Source organism: Hevea brasiliensis, chromosome 5, assembly GCF_030052815.1.
Source record: "Hevea brasiliensis isolate MT/VB/25A 57/8 chromosome 5, ASM3005281v1, whole genome shotgun sequence".
NCBI classification, from domain to species: Eukaryota; Viridiplantae; Streptophyta; class Magnoliopsida; order Malpighiales; family Euphorbiaceae; genus Hevea; species Hevea brasiliensis.
In genome coordinates this window covers 3,604,318-3,626,785 of record NC_079497.1, presented here as the reverse complement: position 1 = coordinate 3,626,785, position 22,468 = coordinate 3,604,318, and the positions used below count along the sequence as shown (strand labels likewise).

Below are 22,468 nucleotides of genomic sequence, written 5' to 3'. Positions count from 1 at the left end.
TTATAGACAATGTTGTTTTCACCAAACAATATTTTCTCTTACCTCTGATGCATCTCCATCTTCACATATTACAGAAGATTGTAGTTTGAGAGTGAGAGGACGTGAATTGAAATCATATATTAAAGGGCATCATAAATTATTAATAGCAAATAAAATTGAAATTCTAAGAAGAAAATACCAAAAAGAAATTAAAAAAAAATGAGAAAGAAATTGAAATTGAAAGATAGTGAAGGATGCCAACAAATTTTTTTAATATTCTCTTTTGAGCAGATAAGCGGTAGAGGTTGAAGATGGCGGCTGAAAGAGCTTGAGGCCCATCAAGGTAAGAGTTAGGCCTAGAGGTTATTTTCCCCATTTGGGCTTTCATTATGAATACCTCAATCTCACTTCCCGACTTGGTTTTTCGGCTTTAGTTGTGGCTTTGCTGCTGATAGTGACAGTCCACATCAAAGCGTCCAAGGAGTTGTATTTTTTTTTTTTTTTTAATGGGTTGTATGGGTTAGAAACTGAAAGAAAGTTTATTTTTGCCTGAATTTTTGTAGAATAATTAACTCATATTTTTTATTAATTAATATTAAAAAATATTTAAAAAATAATTTTGAAGACATGAAAGGATTAATGTAATACAAGTCTCAATTCTTTTCGGGCTTTGAATTCAGTAACTTCAAGGAATTCAATTCCCTTTCCCAGACCCTCAAATCCACTCTCTAATTGCTTCCTTTCCGTAATACATCACTCTTCCAAACCTTCTCGTTTCCTTCCTATTTGCATCTCATATCCCACCAAACAATCCAATTCCATCTACCAACTATCCTTACTTTCCACCACGGAATTGGGTGGGAATTCAAACGGAAGTGTTGGTGAAGATGAATTAGAGAGGATGGCTGTGCAAGCTGGAAATCCCATTGTTCCCTCGTTTACTCAGCCGTCTATCAAGCTCAGTTTTAATGACCAAGCTTTTTCTCTTGTCATTTATGGCTTGCACGGTATAAACTTTTCCTATTTTCTCTTTTGGGTTTAAGATACAAATGGTGCTGTTGGTATGAGGCATTTCGTTTCAAGTTAAGGAAAGTTCTTTGATCAAGCTCTTATTATCATTTTTTAATCTTCCTGTGAGCAATGAATGCTATGGGTCTGGTTGTAACTAGTAGCTGAAAAGCTTTGAATTCTTTCTATTACAGTATGGTTTCGTGGATTCTTTTTAGGATTAGACTATTAATGTTCTTGAATTTTTTGTGTGCATCATTTACTTGGTCTTGTAATCATCAGAAAATAAGCTGCTTCTTAGATATGCTGATTTGGGTTATAAGTAAATTTGAAGTTTATGTTTGTAGTATGGATTGCCTTGAATTAGCAGTCGGATTAGGCTTTTGGCCATTGTAAGCAGCAGTTTCTCTTGGCACTAAGCGAATGCATAGTTTTTTTTTGGTCTTACTGTAGAGATGCATTTTATCCGAACACAATCCGATCCATCTTGATCCAAATCTTCCCACAGCCCTAAAAGTTTAAGTTCAATTAGTTCGAGCTGAACAATATTATCCATGGCAGCAACTCTACACTACCAAATCATTTATCGCCTTCAAGATCATGTTGTTATTTGTCGTCCCGACCAAGAGTCTCTTCATATGCTCTGTATATCCTTGCAACTATATTGATGACATCCTATTATTCTCAAAAGATGTCTCAACCCATAAGAAACTTTTGGCTCAGTTCTAAGCTTTAGTCCAGAAGTATGGGATCATGTTATCTCAAAAAAAGAGTCAATTGGCTCGGACTAATATTGAATTTCTAGGAATGCAATTTGAAAGTGAAAAATACCATCCTGGACTCCACGCTTAGGAGTTATTAAAGTTTCCAGATAAGAATTTGACTACAAAACAAATCTAACAGTTTCTTGGAATTATCTTTATTTCACATGTGTCCAGATAAACTTCCCTCCTGTCAAAAATACTGAAAAAATAAGCCCCTCTTTGGAGCACTGCACAAATGACAGTTGTCCAAAAATTGAATACCATCGCATAGGATTTACCCCTCTTAAAGATCCCTAGCACAGTAAAAAGGATCTTACAGACTGATGCTAGTGATAAATATTGGGGAGCTATTCTTCTCGAAGAAATAGAAGGAAAACGATATATATGTGGTCATGCAAGCGGATATTTCAAAGACTCTGAAAAACACTACCATACAATCTACAAAAAAATACTAACAATAAAAAATGGAATGAAAAAATTTGAATTTTATCTCATAGGGCGCTGCTGCCTGATCATCATGGACAAATCATCATTTCCCAAGGTAGTAGACTTTAAAAATAAGAGTATTCCTGAATCACGTCTTTTGAGATTAAAAAATTGGTTTTCAAATATGAGTTTACTGTCCAGTATATAAAAGAAGACCTCAACTTGATTCCTGATCTCTTTACTAAACCACCTTGTATTCAACTTTTTATTTCTCTTCACTCAATTCCTCTTATCTTCATGGCCAACTCTTTCAAGCCATTCGACTCTAAAACTCCTTCATTCTTAATTCCTGCATTAGAAAGTTTTCCACCAGGATGTAATGCATCAATGACACTCAGCCAGATCACTGAATTTGTAAAGAACTATTTCTTCCATTTTCAAAATCTTGTCAATGTTCTCAGAAAAAAGTAAGAAGCGCACTCTATGTTCTGTTAAGATGTTCCATTTCTGACTACATTTTGTCTTAACCTTCAAGAAGATTTGCTCTATGAGAAAATTTGGTTTTTATGGTGTATGGTCACTCTGTATTTCTTCAGAGACATAAAAAATCAATGGAGCCTAATATGACACTTCCTTGAATGGTTTGCCCCTGCTTCATTGTAGCGTAAAAACTTAAGGACAACTAGTAAAAACCATAATCTTCGCCTCAAGCGTCCATCAAAAGCCAAAGTTGCCTGCTCTCTGTTCATTCTACACAAGGCCTTTTTCAGAAATTCAAAGAGACTATTATGGACTCAAAACCAATTCTATAAATGGAAGACCTATTCTAAAACTGTCAAGACAGGACAAAGGCTTGCATTGCGAAAAGAAATTACTGCTCATCTCTGTGAAATTAACAACTACAAATCCAAGGCCCAGATAGTGACTTCCACCTTAATCGGTCCAAAGGTCTAATTAGAAAAAGTTTTAAATCTTCTTCTTGATTATACTAATCCAATCTGGTAAGATTTTCAAGACCCCACCGAGGCAGAAAAAGAAGAAGCTGTCAAAAGTGCATCTGTTCCTGAATAGGAAAACAGTCCATGTCCCTGGTACAAGAGTCTATATAACAAGAAATATTATTCTGATGGCTCGGACTATTATAATTATAATATGAGTTTAAGTCAGAACTCCTTGTGAATTGGCAGCAGACTGTTCCCTTGAAGCTGAAAAAAATATACATTTGTATAATTAATTTTTGTCAGATAAGTTATTTGTCTTCATGTATGACTTAATTAGGTATGAGTCATGTGCCTTCTTAACTATTTCTTATTTTATTATATGTACTTACCTAACTATTAGGTAAGACATATGTCTATATAAAAAAGTGGTTGTAATAGTTTCAGCTCTCTTTCCATATAAAGTGAGCTTCGGTATTATTTGTAACAAAACTTACCAAGAAATAACATTCCAGCTTCTTTATCCTATGACTTTCTAAATTTCTCTTCCTCTCTTGAAAATAACAAATTCTATCTTATTCATATAATTCTCTATGAAGGCATGAGTATGCTCTATATTTGCCACTCTTAGTGGATTCTGTGTATTAGAAAGTGTTAGTTCATTGATCCATTACCATGGTTCTCCGGTGCTCAAGTGGAATAATCTATTCTTCTCCTTTTAAGCCTTTATAATATATATAGAAGATCTGGTTCCCTTACTAGAAATATCCGCTCTCTTATCTTTTCAAGAAGATATGTTACTAAAGAATATGTACAGATTTCTCGCCTTGACTATTTTGCTCTCAGATCCACTACTGCTGAATAATTTGTCATTCTGGAGATTTCTTCTCTGTCCCTCAGTGAAAAAGACAAGGTTACTAGTATCTTCAAGACCCACCTTCTCTGATGACCATCCAAATACCACAATCTGAGACATAAGAATCTTCTGAATCATCAAAGGAAGAATATTCTGATTTTTACCTTGAAGCAAACCTAACAGACATTACCAATCTTCTCATGGTTATTTCCACTGGGTCTAATGCAAATGAAATCCTTGAAGAAACTATGGAGGAAGAAATACATCCTGGCCAAACTTCACGGGCAGGATCTTATACTCGTCCAACTAGTGGACTCTGGTTCACACTTGATAATGTTCCTCTATCAAAATGAAGAGAAAGGATGCTTGAATTTGGAGCCTGAATTGATCTACAGATGACCAAGCCTGATGCCCATTTATCGACTATTATTTGAGAATTTATTGCTAGAATGACTGGATCACTTTAAGATTGGTTCTTTTTCTTAGGACATTACAGGCAGCTTCAATTTTACCAAATGCCAGACACTTGAATTTTCCTAAGAACTGTCCATTCAGAGTTCTTTGGTAACATAGACCTGGCAAAACAATAAAAGAGGCAAGACTTTTTTGAAATGAAGTGTTGCTCATTGAAAAGGAAAGATCTTGAGTTCTACTATCAGCGCATGTCCCGGCTCTTTTATAGGCTTGGTGGATTGTATGATGTTAATCTCAAAAGTACATATATTGCCTCTCTCCTTGAGCAGATACAACATGATTTGTGTAGAATAATTCAAGCAACTGGCAGGGATCTAACACGAATCTCTATTGGAGAAATTCACCAGATAATTCGGTCCACTCTTGACAAACTATGTGAGTATAGAAAGTTGTTTAAAGAAGTCATAAACAAGAACAAGTCTTTACAGAAAGCCTGTAACAAGTCCTATTTTCAGATCAAATGTAAGGAGAAAGCTTGTGTATGTAAAAAAATAAGAAATTTCATCAGAAGAAGTATGTGCACAAGTCAGAGAAAGGCCAACATCGTGCAAGGAGAAATTAAAGGAAGTGCAGGAGGTAGAGCAATTTCTTGCTTATTATCTTTTTCTCTTTCTTTTTTCAAAATTTTCAAAGCCATTTCATAAATTGGCAAAGGATTATGCCATTCTGTTTCTTTGCTGATGCCAGTTCATGGGCCAGAATATGAAGAAGAATCTCTTCATGGTTGGTAGGTTTTGTATAGAACAATTCAAGCAGCTAGCAGGGATCTAACACGAATTTCTATTGGAGAAATTCACCAGATGACCTTGTCCACTCTTGACAAACTATGTAAGCATAAAAGTTGCCCAAATCTTAGTTAAACATAATAATGCTCGAGCGATGCCGAGATACAACAAGCTACCATCACCAAACAAATCTTAAGACTTTGCCCTTTTGTATTATAATATAGAACTAGATTAGGAGGACCGTGGTAATGGATTAATGAATTAACTCTTTTTGATACACAGGATCCAGTAAGAGCGACAAGCGTAGAGCATACTCTTGTCTTAGTAGAGGATTATATGAATAAAATAGAATTTTTTATTTTCAAGAGAGGGAGAAATTTAGAAAATCATAAGATAAAGAAGTTGGAATGTTATTTCTCGATAAGTCTTATTACAAATAACACCAAAGCTCCCTTTATATGGGAAGAGAGCTAGAACTATTACAATCACTTTTTCATACAGACACATTTTTACCTAATAGTTAGGTAAGTATATCTAACAAGATAAGAACTAGTTAGGTAGGCACATGATTTATACCTAATTAAGTCATACATGAAGACAAATAATTTATTTTATTAAAATTGATTATACAAATATATATTTTTTCCAGTTTCAAGTGGACAGCCTGCAATCAATTCACAAGGAGTTCTGACTTGGTCTCAGATTATAATTATAACAATCTGAGTCATCAGAATCATGTTTCTTATCATACAGACTCTTGTACTAGGGACATGGACTGTTTTTCTGTTCAGAAACAGATGTACTCTTGATGGTTTCCTTTGTTTTTGTCTCGGTGGGGTCTTGAGAATCTCGCCAGATTGGATTAGTATAATTAGGAAGAAGATTTGAAACTTTTTCTGGTTAGGCCTTTGAACCGATTGAGGTAGAACTCACTGTCTGAGCCTTGGGCTTGTAGTTGTTAATTTCACAGAAATTAGTAATAATTTCTTTTTGCAATGCAAGGCTTTATCTTGTCTTGACAGTTTTAGATTTGGTCTTCCATTCATAGATTGATTTTGAGTCCATAATAGTCCCTCCGAATTTCTGAAAAAGGGCCTATGTAGAATGAACAGAGAGCAGGCTACTTTGGCTTTTAATGAAGGCTTGAGGCAAAAATTATGGTTTTCACTGGCTGTTATTAAGTTTTTACGCCACATTGAAGTAGGGGCAAACCATTCAAGGAAGCATTATATTAGGCTCTGTTGATTTTTTATGTTTCCGAGGAAATCGTAGAGCCTTAAAGTAAGAACTTCAAAGGCGATGGCATACAGAGTGATCATGCACTGTAAAAATCAACTTTTCTCATAGAGCAAATCTTCTTGGAGGTCTAGACAAAAGGTAGTAAGAAATGGAGCATCTAGATAGAACATAGAGTGTGCTTCTTGCTTTTGTTTGAGAACATTGGTAAGGTTTTGAAAATGAAAGAGATGGTTCTTTGCAAATTCAGTGATCTGGCTGAGTGTCATTGATGCATTGCATTCTAGTAGAAAACTTTTTAGTGCAGAAATTAAAAATGAAGGAGTTTTAGAGTCAGAGGGCTTGAAAGAGCTGGCCTTAAAGATGAGAAGAATTTAGTAAAGAAAAGTAAGAAGTTGGATACAAGGTAGTATGTTAAGGAAATCAGGAATCAAGTTGAGGTCTCTTTTTATATGTTAGATGGTAAACTCATATTTGAAAAACTAATTTTTTAATCTTAAAAGATGTGGTTCAGGAAGACTCTTATTTTTAAAACCAACTTTTTGTGCTCACGTAGTTTTTCAAGAGTGGATAGGGTCATCTGGTGAATTTATCCAATAAAGATTCGTGTTAGATCCCTGCCAATTGCTTGAATTATTCCATACAAATCAAACTGTATCTGCTCAGTGAGAGAGGTAATATATGTACTTTTGAGATTAACATCATCCAATCCACCAAGTCTATAAAAGAGCTGGGACATGTGCTAATAGTGGAACTTAAGATTTTTTCTTTTTCAGGAACAACACTTCATTTCAAAATAGTCTTGCCTCTTTTGTTGTTCTGCCAGGTTTATGTTACTAAGAAACTTTGAATGGATAGTTCTTAGGAAAATTCGAGTATTTGACCTTTGAAAATTGAAGCTGCCTGTAATGTCCCAAGAAAGAGAACCAATCTTGGAGTGATCCAGTCATTTTAGCAACAAATTCTCGAAGAATTGTCGATAAATGGGCATCAGGCCTGGTCATCTGTAGATTAATTCAGGCTCCAAATTCAAGCATCCTTTCTCTCTATTTTGATGGAGGAACATCATCAAGTGTGAACCAGGGTCCACCAGTTGGATGAGTATAAGATCCCGCCTGTGAGTTTGGCTAGGATATATTTCTTATTTCATAGTTTCTTCAGGGATTTCATTTGTATTAGACCCAGTGGAAATAGACTTGAAAAGATTGGTTATGTCTGTCAGATTTGTTTCATGGTCAGAATTAGAATATTCTTTCTTTGAAGATTATTCTGTCTCATATTGTGGTATTTAGATGGTCATCTAAGGAGGTAAGTCTTGAGGATACATAGGCTTTTTATTTTTATGGTCTTTTGGAAAAGACTTTTCTTCCTCTATTGATTCAGAAAAAGAATTGTTTTTTGATGGTCAGGATTGTGACTGAAAAGGATGAAAAGATGAATGTTTAGGTATAGAAGTTTTCTGGAACAGTTTAAGAGATGTATTAAAAATAGAAGATCCAAAAGACACGGATGGTTTAGGCTAATAAGAAAATAGTTTGTAAGATGAAAACAGATTATGAATAGGTATATGGGTTTGTTTGTAGTAGAATAAGTCTATTTCTACTTGAGCAATCTGAGATTTTAGTCTTTTGATTTCTAACTCCTTTTGCATGAAGTCTTGTCCGAATCTTTTTTAATGAATCATAGCTTTGAGTTCTTTGTCAAGCTGACTGATCTGGGATTGAAGGTTCGCATATAATTGATGAATCTGGGTTGACAGAGTATCAACCTTGGTTTCTATCAATTGAGTTTGATTAACCACCAAGTTAATCTTTAAATCAATCTTCTTAAGGAAATTATTTTGGGCCTTGACATTTAAAGTCTGCCAATTCAGCACTTCTTCTACTTGGGATAAAGGCTTTGACTGGCCTTCCGGATTAATAGTGGATAACTGGACAAAAGGACGAGAAGCCAACTTCTGGATGGGATCAATGTTGTAGCGTAAAGGAGAAAAATTTTCTTCAAAGTCTTCTTGAGAGAACATCATGCAAGGAGAAACTAAGGAAGTGCAGGAGGTAGAGCATTTTCCTGCTCATTCTCCATTTTTCTTTCTTTTCTCAAAATTTCCAAAGTCATTTAATAAATTGGCAAAGGATTACGCCATTGGCTTTCTTTGCTAATGCCGATCCAGGAGGCAGAATTTGGAGAATAATCTCTTCGTGATTTATAGGTTTTGCATGAAGAGAATTTTTTTGGCACTATTCATCTTTTTGTGGCGGCACTCATTATATTCTTCAATTTCATGGATGCAATTGTAATCTTCATCACACATTCTCGATCCAAGGACATCCTAAATGAAATGGGCATTGATTTTATCAGTATAAACAGGTATTCCATTTTTCATGAATGCATGCACAAGAATCTTGTCTCTCTTTTTTTGTGATAAAAGAGATCATCATAGTGTGGAAGACTGCTGATGAAGACTTAGAAGAGCTTCTTGGAGGTTTGAACACCGTTTTAATAGTTCCATTAGATTTTCTATGGAATGAAGGTTCTATGGAATGAAGGTTCTATGGCTTGTATAGGATGGGAATTGTTATGGAGTATCTCATAGTTAGTCAACCATTTCGTGGAGATTAGCTTTACCAACTCATCTCTGGATAACTGTCGCAGAATTTGAACAATTGTGAGAGTGGACTCTGTATCTAAAAGGATATATAGAGCATTTGAAGAGACTTTTAGTTGGGACAAATTAACATCATGATCTTGGAGGCGATAAATGATTTGGTGGTGCAGAGTTACTGCCATAGAGGATATCGTCTGTTCAGCTCCAACTAGTTGAACTTGAACTTTTGGTGCTATGGGAAGATTTGGATCTTGCAGAGACATGTTGTAATTGGGAAAAAGGTAAGTACCGCACTCCCATCATGAATAGTGGATGCAAGTACTAATCACAGCATGTTCATACTTCAGGAATTTGGTATTCAGTAAAGAAAGTCCGGCAATAACTGGTAGTTCTATTCGTCCATGTAGGGTAAAGACTATTCTGGCTGCTCCAAAGTGAAGATGAGAGTACTATTGTCTTTTCCACTGAGGGATAAAAGGAGAAGGAATCTCCAAAGTGACATACAGTTCAATAGTAGTGGATCTAAGAGCACAATGGTCAAGGCGAGAAGTCTGTACATATTCTTTGGTAATCGATCTTCTTGAGGAGGTAAGAGAGCGGATATTTCTGGTAAAGGAACCAAATCTTTTGTATACATTATAAGGGCTTAAAAGGGGTAGAAGAGATTCTCTCACTTGAGCACCTTCAGGGATGTGAGAGATATCAATAAGATTATTCATTTTGGAGAACAAAGTTCTTCTACAAGAAAGGGATAAAGAAAGAGAAGAAGTAAAATTAACTAAGCTAGCAGAAGGTGAAGGCTTAGATACTAAAGTTGAAGCTAGTTGAGTTGTGACAGAAGATTCTCCCTATTAATCTCAAATTAAACCTTATTCATAGGGTACACAGAGCATTTGAAGAGACTCTGGTTGGGACGAATCAATGATCAAGCCATTCTCTAACAAATGTCCTCAAAATCGGAAGAAAGCAGCAAAAATGATTCAACAAATCTATCAGAGCACTCATTTAGATCTGGAAGACAGAGACATTGAATCTTTATTCTCAGAACAAGATAAAGCCGACAAAGAGACTATCTTTGCTCTTGAAATTGCCGAACCAAAATCCACATCATCCAATGATACTGATAAGAATGTCTCTGATATAGAATTTCTAAATATTCATACTGCTTCTTTATGCTCTTCAGCTCAGCCAGCTATTCCAATTCCTTTAGTCCAGATTCATGTTCTTTCATCAAAATATGAGCGACCTATTGCTGTCATTGGATTCATTAATACTGGCCCTCATAAAAGCATGATGAACCCTACAGTTCTTCCTGAAGAAGTCTGGGTTCCTCATTCTGAATATTTTCGTGCAGTAGATGCGAAGGTATTCAGGACTGATCTTATTACAAAAAAATCAATTAGGATACAGTTTTTCCCTGACTGTATTACCTGGACAAAGGTAATCGGCACAGATTTCCTTGACAAAGACTTGCTGATTGGTTTTGATGAATATCAACAAGCTTAAAAGTTTCAAATTCTACCCACTAGGATAAAATATAAAAGGTTTTTTAAACTTTTTACTATAATTCAGAAGAGGTTCTCACTCTCTGAAACTCATCCAGACTTTCAAAAATATAGGGATCTTCTAATGCTTTCTTGTGCGGACTCTCATACAAATTTTTTTCATCCTACACCATTGTAGAAAAATAAAAAGTTCTTTATTAAGCTTCCCTTTAAATTTAATGAAGACATTATTTTTTACTAAAAAATAATTCATTTATATATATTTATGTATTTAAATATTATAATTTTAATAAAAATATTAGTATATTGTTAAGATTATGTTTAAAATTAATATTTTTAACTCATAATTTATTTTTTAATAAATAAATTTATATTATATAATAATAAAAAAATTAAAAAGAAAAAGAAATATTTCCTGGCAAATTGCCCCGCCCCACGCTTCGCAGTAAAGTTCTGCCCTGACCCTGATCTCCTATGAGGTGGGAATGAAGGGAGCGATCTTGCCCCTGACCTGCTCCGGTGCTTTTTTAACTTTTTTTTTTTTTGGACAGCCCTATCTTACTGTAACTTAGTGCCTAGAAGCTGTGAATTACATGGTGGCATTGTGAACTAACTTGAAAATTTTCCAATCAAAATCGACTCATATGTCATAGCATTATATTTGTCTTTCAGCTGGACTAATGATATACTTGTGATTCTTTTGTAGAAAAATCATAACTTTTTCTTTACCCTATGGCTTACGAATTTGTTGACAGTGAGATTTATAAAGTCGGACCATTGCTGATAAAAATGAGTTACTTTGACTGCATGCAGACTTCTATAGCTTTTATAAGCCTTGTCGTCGCAGCTGTCCCAACACTCTGTGCGAATCATATATATGACATTACAAACTCCATTGAAGATATCTGATATTTTTAACATCCAGTCTAGCATTATTTCATAGATTTCACTCTAGTTCTTTGTAATTGCTTGTTCTATCATGGGCCATGGCTTGTATGCAATATAATTGCTAAAGGCAACTAGGTTCTATAGAATTGTGTAGAATCCATTTATTTTTGGTAGTATGACTGCCATCTCATGGTTATATCAATTTGTGTTTTATTTCTTACTGCCATACTTGTAGAAAACGTGGCATCTATGGCATCAAAAAATGCTATCAGTTTGATGTTTAGATCATAGATTTTGATCATTATCTGTTTGGCTATGTCTCTTATCATCCAATTATCTTTATCATCTTTAAGTTGGGGAACCACCATACACAAGCTTAGAGCATAGTCAAGTACTTCCAAACTTGGAAATTCCTGATCACAGTTTCTTCTTCTATCCAATGAGATTTCTCCTCTTTTCTTATGAATGCTTTCTGCTTTGATCATTTGACTGTCCATTTGTGTGGTTAACTTCTATTCATTGATGTCTAGTTTTGCCCCTAACACCTGTCATTCACTCTTTTTTTGGCAGAAGGAGAAGGTTCACCATTTTTACTGCACAAAATAGAAATTATTACTTTGTATACTTTTTTTTTTTCTAATTGTGATTTCTCATTCAAATTTCTTCTAACCCAATCAGCCGTTTTACTATTTCTTTTTTGCAATAAGTTTCCTATGTATTATATCCTTTAGGTGTTGCAGTTGTGGATATTCCTATTTTTGGAAGAAATATTACATAAATCATCTTGTACATTGAATGATGAGGAATGCATTTCTCTTTTGTAAATGTGGATTCTTGTTTATATATTGTTAGGCAATGGGGAGAGCTGCAACGTCTCTTTCAAAGATAGCAGATATAGCTCGTGAGGAACTCCCTAGTACAATGGCTGCAATTAGGCTTTCAGGCATGGAGATCAGTGATCTGACATTGGAATTAAGCGATTACAATAATATCTGTATTATTCACTTTGCTTGATATTAATTTATTACCTCTCTACTTCTCCCTTATGGCTTCCTTTTTCCTCTCTCTGTTATCTCATATGATAAAACTTGTGTCTTGCAAGAAAAGATGGTTTTCCTTGATCCAATAAAAGGACGCCACTCTGAGATTGTCACATATCAAACAGGAGAGGGAGGGGGAAAGTTGGAAAGGTTATTCAAATTAGGCAAGATTAATTTTCTATTTGTCTATTATGCACTAAAAATTGATGAGTTCCATTTTTGTTGCCGCTGAAAGGGAAGAAAGAAAAAAAGAAAAGAAATAAAAGATAATATTACCTTATTGCACCACTAGCTGTTGTGATTGATGCATTATGGCAACTATTATTTATTTCCAGAGAAATCACATCTAATTGCACAGCTTTAAGGATCCAAGTGCATTAATCTTTCAATATTTATTGCATACAATAGTATTGTTTATCTAAGTTGACACTCAGCCATGAGATAGCTGATGGGGTCAACAAATCAGCTCAAGCTGTTCAAGCAGCAGAATCTGGGATTCGACAGATTGGTATACTTGCTCATCAGCATACTATCTGTAAGTTGTGCTTTCTATTGACGTTCCTACTGTCCATTTGTAGCTCTTTACCAAGACTAGTTTTTATGGCTGTTTTATTTCACGTAGCAATGATTCAAGAGAAGGACAGCCTGCCTATCAGCTCACTGCAACCTGTTGTTGCTGGGGCTGCAAAGAAGACTTCCCATGCAGTTGGCCAAACCACCAAGACCTTCATGAATATTATCTCACGAGGTGAGTTCAGCTCAGAAAATGAGGAAAATGATGAAATTGAAAGGGTGGATATTTAAGAGTTATACTACTTCTGATTTAAATGATTACTTGTGCACATATTTTGGGTAGCTTCCATGATAGCTACTGTATACGGATATTGTAAATGCCTTTTCTTTTATATACGATTGATTTTTCTTTTTTTTCTTTTCATTTGCTCAACCCATGCAGGTAGCCAATAAACATTTTCTGTTGACGAAGTGTGAGATTTATTAACTTGGCTCATTGGGTCATATGATTTGTAGGATTCATATGGAATTTCTCTTATACTCTTTCCATTGTTCCATCAATAATTAATACTGTTAATCATGTTTGGTATTATCGATGAAAAAAGAATAATAGTTAAGTTTGTATAGTAATTTGTTTATATGCATATATCTACATATTAACAAAATTATTCAACAAGGCAAGAGTAACACTCTTTAAGGAACTTCACATTACAAGCCATTACCTTACTCTATAAGTTAACAAACTTATGGGTAAGCGGGGTAAATGGTTAACGGAGTTAAATGTTAATTTTGGCATAATAAATAAGGTTAATGAAGAATAATACAGAGTAACTTTTGTTACCCTCAAAATAAATGCATCAATAAGTTAGTCAAACTAATTTTTAGTCAAATTTAAGTTATTAGATTAATATAAATAAATCACCTTTAAATCAAATTTAGGGCCTGTTTGGATTAACTGTTGAATACAACTGATAGCTGTTAGCTGATAGCTGTTACTGTTAGTTGATAGCTGATAACTGATAGCTGATGATAGCTGTTTTATATTAAGTGTTTGATAAAATTATATTTAATTGTTGCTGTTAATATATAAAATGACTAATAAGGGTATATATCATGTAATTTATTTTATTATTTAAATAAATATAAAATTATAAATTTATTACATTATATTATTTATTTTATTATTAAATTAAATATATAATTATTAAATTAATATATTATATTATTTAAATAAATATATAATTATTAATCTTTTATATTATATCATTTATTTTATTATTAAACTAAGAAAATAATTATTTTTTTAAGATAATTAAATAATTTTAAAAATATAGATAAGATAATAAAATAATTATTATTGTTAATAGAAAAATTTATAATTAATTTTAAGTTTTTGAATATAAATAAATATTTTATATTTTATGTTATTAATAAAAAATATTTTAACAATGTTGAAATACATTAATTAAAATATTAAAATTATAAATAAAAAAATAAAAATATTAATAATATTAATTTTTAAGTTAAATAAAAAAGGATAATATGGTCAAAATAAAAAATAAAATCAGATCAGTTATCACCGATGATGAAGCATTTCTAAAAATAGAAATGATACAACCGCAATGATGGTATCATATCAGTTGCCCATCAGCTATCGGCTCTATTTTTTTAAGCTTGTTAAACACCACAATTTACCTGTTTAGATGTCTATCAATTATCAGCTGAATTCAACAAGTAAATCAAATACCCCCTTAATCTTTTGAACGGCTGACAATGTAATTTTTAGTTAGATGATGAAATTCAAAAACTATTAAGATTAAAAAATTATCATATTTTAATAAATTTTACGTGTACGTGGCAAGAGATGCCGCTTGAGGTATAAATTAACCATGTGGCACTCATATTTAAGGAAATATTATATTTATACCCGTAATTTTATGCAAAATAGCCTATAATTTATATGGAATAGCAAATATTTATTGTTTATTGACTTATTATTTCTCGTGAACTTTTTACATAAAATAACAAATTCGGTCGACTTATATGGCTTGTTTTGTATTTACTGTTAGAGCTAACATTGAAAAAATTTTATTCTAAAATTATTAATTAAAAAATTAAAAATTACTGAAAAATTAAATTGATATATTTTAATTATAAAAAAATACAAAATAATTTTGGTTAATAGTATTTAAAGTAACAATTTAAAAAAAAAATTGTTAACACTGTTTTTTTCTCGTGAGATTGATTTTATTTTATTTACACATGTTAAAAATACGTATAGCCTTTTCTCATTTATGAATTGGATGCAGGTACGTCAGGAATGATCCTAATGTTGCTTGATATTATAAATGAAAATGGTTTTGGATTTGGTCTAAAACTCATCTATTTTTTGAAAAATTAAAAATTTAAAATAATTACTTTTATGTTATTATTTTAAATCCATCTCACTGTAATATAATGTATCAGCTCTATACCACATTACAATTTTTAAACACTTTCATAAAAATTATTTTTATTAGCAAAATAAAAAATTTTTAAATTTATGATTTTTAAATTTTAAATTTTATAAATAAACATTTGAAATTTAATCGAGATTAAATTAAGATTTAACCAGTATATTATTAAATAAATATTATAAAATTAATAATAATACTTTATTATAATTAATATTTTTATTTTTAAATTATAATTAATACTTTTATATACTTTATAAATAACTATTAAAATACATTTATATAAATTTTAATATGTAAATATTATTTAAAAATAATGAAAAACTTTAAAAAATAATATTTAATTATTTTTAACAAATAAATACTTAAATTTAAAATTTTATAGTAATAAATTTATTTTTATCATTGAAAATAAATGCTAATATATTAAAGTCACATAACATAATAAGTAAAAAATTTTATTAAAATAATTAAATAGAAAATAATTTAATAATTTAAATTAATAAAATAAATTATAGACATTATTAATTATTAAATTGCAAGTAAGTAAGTGAGTAAAGTTAAAAATTTTTAATAATGATAGGTTTAATGGTAGTTAATTATTTTATATTAGTATAATATAATTTGAGTTAATAAAGAAGAATAATTTTATATATAAATTTAGCTTATATATATATATATATATATATATATATATATATATATATATATATATATATAAAATTAATGATTTTGATTTAGTGATCCGAATTGCAATTGAAACTAAATTAAAAAATAAAAAAGTGCTGCATGTATTGTATTCAAATGATCAAAGACATTCCAAGAATTTTACGAATTTTTGAAGAAATATAATTGATAATACCCTACCTGCATATTAAACTTTCTAATGTGCATAATGATTATATAAAATGAGAGATTTTCATAAAATTATCATAATTTTACTAAAATGACATCTTATCCATATATTCTATTTTCATAATAATAATAATAATAATAGGTTGAAAGTCAAAATGGGCTTTGGCAATAATTTTGCCGGTGCACTTAATAAAGTGATTATTTTATATACAAATAAATAATATTTATATAAGTATATAAACATAATTATATTTTTTTTAAATTAAATATTATAGAGTGGTTATAAATTTATGAGAATATATGTATATATATTGATTGGTATCCATTCATGTCATTGTCATTTCGTTCAAAACATCTTGCGTGGCTTTATTATATAACCCTCCTTGCTCAAATGATGGAAGCAACAAAAATCTATTGAGCAACACTTCTCATAGCAATCTTCTTCCCGCGCATCTTTCTAAAATGGGTAGTCACTCTACAAACACCTTCTCCCCTTTAGACTCTAATACCTTCACAGACGAGTCAAAAATTGTGATTGATTTCATTGCTGACTATTACAAGAACATAGAAAAATACCCAGTTCGAAGCCAAGTTCAGCCTGGATACCTCTCAGCGGAATTGCCTCAATCAGCACCATATTTTCCTGAGTCATTGAAAGATATCCTAAAAGACGTTTCTAATAGCATTATGCCAGGCCTCACTCACTGGCAAAGTCCCAACTTCTTTGCATACTTCCAAGCAAATGCAAGCAATGCTGGCTTTCTTGGAGAGATGCTTTGTTCAGGCCTGAATATTGTTGGCTTCAACTGGATTTCATCTCCAGCCGCAACTGAGCTAGAATCCCTTGTCATAGATTGGATGGGAAAACTGTTGAAGCTTCCGCCCTCATTTCTCTTCTCTGGTAATGGAGGCGGTGTCTTGCATGGCAGCACATGTGAGGCTGTAGTGTGCACTTTGGCTGCAGCAAGAGATAAGGCCTTGAAAAGGATGGGATGGGATAAAATTACAAAGTTGGTGGTTTATGCCTCTGATCAAACTCATGCCACTCTCTTCAAGGGTACCAAATTAGTTGGTATCCCATCTTCTAATATCCGTTCCCTCCCTACTTCATTTTTATCTGGGTTTTCCCTGCCACCTCAAACACTTCAAGAAGCAATCGAAAATGATATAAAATCTGGGTTTTATCCATTGTTTCTTTGTGCCACTGTGGGAACAACTGCCTGCGGAGCAGTTGATCCTATACGAGAAGTAGGGGAAATTGCTACGAAATGCAACTTATGGTTCCACATTGACGCAGCTTATGCTGGGAGTGCCTGCATATGCCCCGAGTTCAGGCATTATTTAGATGGTGTAGAACTTGCAGATTCAATTAGTATGAACCCACATAAATGGTTACTCACCAACATGGACTGTTGTTGTTTGTGGGTTAAGCAACCCCATTCATTAATCAATTCATTAGCCAGTGATGCAGAATACTTAAGGAATTCCGCTAGTGAATCAAACAATGTAGTGGACTATAAAGATTGGCAAATTGCATTGAGCAGGCGATTCAAGGCCTTAAAGCTTTGGGTTGTTCTACGTAGACATGGATTAAGCAATATTATGTGCCACATCCGCAGCGATGTGAATTTGGCAAAGAGGTTTGAGTCGCTGGTGGGTACTGACAAGAGGTTCGAGATAGTAGTGCCAAGGAGATTCGCCTTGGTTTGCTTCAGGCTTAAACCCTATAATGGAATCAATGGCCCCGAATTGAACAGGCGACTACTGTCTGCTGTGAACGAAAGCGGACGTGCCTTCATGACTCATGGGGTGGCAGGGGGAGAGTATTTATCCGCTGTGCGATTGGATCCACATTGACTGAAGAAAGGCATGTGAATGAGTTGTGGAAGCTGATTCAAGATAAGGCTCAAACAATTCTTGCTAATGCAGCAACGTAATTCCCATTCAAAAATGCCCATATCACGTTCAAAAGTTCTCAACCTAGGTAAGGTTTCTTTATATACTAAAAAAATATCTTGTACTACAATAATGCCCGCTTTGCCTATTATTTTCATCTTGGTGTTGTGTTCGTCGTGTCATCAAAATTCCAAGAACATTGTATTTTTCAAATGAAAATTCATTGCAACTTGGTTTGATATTAATTGTATTTGTTATGATGATTCCTGTGACATTGTGTCTTTGGATTTGGCATATTGCGTCTTTCTATTGCCAATTTGTTGTAGGTTGGCTTGGTATTATTTTAATAATATATAGTCACCTGTGAAGCATAAATATACAGAGACTCCAGTTTGACAAGTAGAACACATTAGGTTAGATGATAGAAAGAAAAGAAGGGTAGGCCTAAACTGACTTGAAGAAAGTAATACAAAATGACCTAAAAGTATTACATATTTCCGAGGATTTAACCAAAATCGTTTAGAGCGGAGAAAGAGAATCCATATAGTCAACCCCAAATTTTTGAAATAAAAATTTAGTTGAGTTGAGTTAAGTTGTATAGCAAAAATTTTAAATTGTGTGTTTATAATCCATTCTTAATTAGTTGTTACAATTATAATCAAATAAATTAAATTAAATTTAAAAGGTAACTGTAAATTATAATATAATTTCTAAAATTTTATTTAATTGATTAAATTAAAAGGGAAAGACCGAAATAAATATTGGGAAAATGAAATGAGTTGAATAAACAATTCTCTCATCTTTATTCAATAATTAAACAAACAATATAGAAAAAAAAAAAAAAAAAACTTCAATAGACATTTGATTTAAAAAAAAAATCCGTATATTCAAAGTCCAGTTCTTTCGTACAATAAATAAATATGCGATATTGAATAGTGTATAAGTCAAGGAAAATACTACAATACAACACATGATGGAGAGCCACAGTGACTGAGAAGGGTGCCATGCCCCCTAGCTTTGAAAAAAAAAAAAAAAAAAACATATATTTTATGAATAAAAATATTATTATAAGTTAATATATATGAAGTGTTGTTTATGCTCTTGAAAATAAATGCTGACTTCTTAATTGGGAAACCAGCATCATAAAAACTATATGATGCATAAGCATTAGTTTAATAAGTATTTAAATAGTATCTTTTTAAGTCTATGATTTTACCTTAGCAAGAAAAAGACTGTATGATTTTATGTGAATTGAGGGATTTGGTCCAATAAATTAATTATGTTGTTTGGTATATATTGTTTGATATTATAAATGAAAATGGATTTAGATCTCATGTATTCTCAATAAATTTAAAAAATTTAAAATTTAAAATAATTACTTTTATTTATTATTTTAAATCCATCTCACTATAATCTAATGTATAAGCTCTATATGACATTATAATTTCTAAACACTTTCATAAAAAAATTATTTTTATTAATGAAATAAATAATTTTAAAATTTATGAGTTTTAAATTTTAAATTTTAAAATCAAACATTTGAAATTTAATAGAGATTAAATTAAGATATAATCAGTGTATTATTAAATAAATATTATAAAATTAATAATAATACTTTATTATATTTAATATTTCATTTATAAATTATAATTAATACTTTTATATACTTTATAAATAACTATTAAAATACATTTATATAAATTTTAATATGTAACTATTATTTAAAAATAATGAAAAACTTCGAAAAAATAATATTTAATTATTTTTAACAAATAAATACTTAAATTTAAAATTTTATAATAATAAATTTATTTACATCATCGAAAATAAATGCTAATATATTAAAGTCACTTAACATAATAAATAAAAAAATTATTAAAATAATTAAATAATTTAAATTGATAAATTTATAAAATAAATTATGGACATTATTAATTATTAAAATGCAAGTAAGTAAGTGAGTAAAGTTAAAATTTTTTAATAATGCTCCATTAATAGTAGTTAATTATTTTGTATTAGTATAATATAATTTGAGTTAATAAAGAAGAATAATTTTATATATAAATTTAGCTCTTATATATATATATATATATATATATAGTAATTTCTGTACTAAATTAATTAGAGATGTCGGAATGTGGCTTTGTTCCAGCAAGTCGCAGGGGACCAATTTGTGCAGCTCCTTACTGAAATTATACAATGAACCCATGATACCAACTAAAAATCCCAGTTGGCATTGGAGGTTACTAAAATATTTAAAATGTGAAAGTTGGGTGCCAGTTGGCACTGGAGGTTACTAAAATATTTAAAATGTGAAAGTTGGGTGCCAGTTGGCATTGGAGGTTGCTAAAATATTTAAAATGTGAAAGTTGGGTGAATTTCACTGGTAATATATGAATTTTGATATTGATAACAGTACAGTATATAAATTTTAAATTTTAATTTAAAACCTCTTAAATTACAATAAAAGTAATTTTGAATCTCATATAATCTTAAAATAATTATGTCTTAAATTCAAATAGTATTAAAAATTTTCCTTCTCTCTTTTTATTAGAGATGACAACGGTTTGAGTTTTTGCGGGTACTTAATCCGACTGAACCCTAATAGGACAGGTTTGAGTATTATATAATCATATTTGAGACGAGTTCGGGTTTAAAAAATAATACCCATGACTAGTTCGAGTTGGGTTCAGATTTTATATGTTGGTTATCCGTTACCCGAACTCATTTACATAAAATTTTCTCAGTAATAATAATCAGGTTTGGGACGGATTTGGATAGTTAAGAATAAATTTTAAACGGGTTTAGGACGAGTTTGGGTTTTGATAATATTAATCGAGTTCAAGTTCAGATATGATGATTTTCGCAGATACCCTACCCGTTGCCATCCCTACTCTTTATTTCCTCCATGTGTATTCCCCTCACTCTCTCATTTTTATTTACTTCTTAACGCAGAACCTGCTAATCCAATTTTTCTCTCTATTCCCAATTAAAAAAAGGGTGAAATCCTTGTGCTGATTGGAAACCATTGAAGTAAGCTTGGAGTTTTCTAAGTACAATTTGCAAGAACAGATGGCCTCACCTACATCTATCATCAAGATCATCACCAATAACTCTAAAATAATCATTTCTTTGTTTCAAATCTCTAAACACGAAAAATTCAATATTGAAAACCTCTTTCGTTTATCCAATTCCACCAACAATCACACATTCCAATTCATAAATTCACATTGTCCTGTTTGCCTAATAAAGAGGCTATATTTCATAACTCACAAAAAACTAAGCAAGTTACACAGCTACACCAACAGTAAAACCCATCTTCCAGCTAGTTTCATAGTGATGTTATCTCTACAAGTATGCAGACCATATCAAGTAATAAAATGATAAGTATCGTTCCCATTAGAAATTGTATTTAAGTACTTTTTAAGTATTTAGAATAATGACAATTTATAAATTTATAAGAGAATTATATTAACAAAATGCAACAATTTAAATAAAAAATAAAGAAAATAGGCAATGAATAATGTGAATAAAGTCTTAATCTAAGCAAAAATTAATTAAATAAATAATGGGTATACAACAACAAAGACTAATTAATAGTAAAAATAATTTTAGAGTTGGAATTTATGAATTATATCTATTAGGATTTATGTTGATTCATCCAATTTTAAGAGAAAATAGAATTTGAAGGTGATTGATACATTATGGCAACTATTATTTATTTGGACAGAAAATCACATCTAATTGCACAGCTTTAAGGATCCAAGTGCATTAATCTTTCAATATTTATTGCATACAATAATATTGTTTATCTAAATTGACACTCAGCCATGAGATAGCTGATGGGGTCAACAAATCAGCTCAAGCTGTTCAAGCAGAAGATTCCGGGATTCGACAGATTGGTACACTTGCTCGTCAGGATACTATCCGTAAGTGGTGCTTTCTATTAACGTTCCCACTGTCCATTAGTAGCTCTTTACCAAGACTAGTTTTTATGGCTGTTTTATTTAATGTAGCAATGATTCAAGAGAAGGCCAGCCTGCCTATCATCTCACTGCAACCTGTTGTTGCTGGGGCTGCAAAGCAGGCTGCCCATGCAGTTGGCCAAGCCACCAAGACCTTCATGAATATTATCTCACGGGGTGAGTTCAGCTCAGAAAATGAGGAAAATAATGAAATTGAAAGGGTGGATATTTAAGAGTTATACTTCTTCTGATTTAAATGATTACTTGTGTACATATTTTAGAGAGGTTCCATGGTATCTACTGGTATACTGATATTGTAAATGCCTTTTCTATTATCTGCGA

At 31.7% G+C, this 22,468-nt stretch overlaps 1 long non-coding RNA gene and 1 pseudogene across 1 annotated transcript; both read left to right on the top strand.

Moving 5' to 3' along the window:
* Nucleotides 1–598: 598 nt before the first annotated feature.
* On the top strand, nt 599–12,732 carry LOC110651922 (uncharacterized). Its single transcript, XR_002494277.2, has 2 exons — nt 599–986; nt 12,257–12,732. It is a non-coding gene; the product is annotated as an uncharacterized LOC110651922 (long non-coding RNA).
* Nucleotides 12,733–16,625: 3,893 nt separating this feature from the next.
* Nucleotides 16,626–18,433, top strand: LOC131180187 (phenylacetaldehyde synthase-like; annotated as a pseudogene).
* Nucleotides 18,434–22,468: the final 4,035 nt, after the last annotated feature.